This window comes from Rhincodon typus, chromosome 8 (assembly GCF_021869965.1).
Source record: "Rhincodon typus isolate 14 chromosome 8, sRhiTyp1.1, whole genome shotgun sequence".
Taxonomy (NCBI): Eukaryota; Metazoa; Chordata; class Chondrichthyes; order Orectolobiformes; family Rhincodontidae; genus Rhincodon; species Rhincodon typus.
The window spans coordinates 79,986,642-79,987,405 of NC_063339.1; positions in this window are offsets into that span (position 1 = coordinate 79,986,642).

Below are 764 nucleotides of genomic sequence, written 5' to 3' on the forward strand. Positions count from 1 at the left end.
AGGAGATGGACCCTTCATTTTTGATTGCCGGAAGGATCATCCAGAGGGCAAAGGTAGAACAGATATAAACCAAGGAAAGGGTGTGATTATCTGTACAAATTGTCTCAAAAACAATATTTGTATAAGATTTGGTCAGACATGAAAGATTCTAGACCTCGGGAGTTAGTTTTCTGACCCTATTTTGTTTTCCTAAAGCTTGTTATTTGCATAAAAGGAAGTGAATTATTGTGGTAATTGTTCAGTGGAAATTTTGAAAGATTCCCAGAAGTAAGTTCAGTGTTTTTCGTAATGGAGAAACCTAAAGAGTCCAGGCATGAAGTGATTATAGTACCAGACTAATAATGGAAGAACATGAATCCCACTGTGGTGTTTTGCAAGCTTGAATTTGGCTTCAGAAAACTTGAAAATAACAGGCTGATTTTAGTGAAAATGAATGAAACTGCTGAAATGTTGCAAAATAAAGCATGATTTCACTACTGCCTTTAGAGAAGAAAACCTGCCCTCTTTCTTGATCTGTCTTACATGACGTTATAATCTCTTTAGAGACTGATAACTTTTGAAAGGGAACTCAGACTCCAGTTTGTGGCTGAAAGGATGACATAGCAAATTTCATGCCTTTACAACTTTTACTACTGACCAAACACTATCTTGTAGGCAACTTATACCTTAAATCACAAAGCAGAACTTTGATCATCTTCTCTTAGCATCACCAAAAGCACTTTTCACTGATATAGTATAATGTCCACTGACCTTTAAGTGGACAT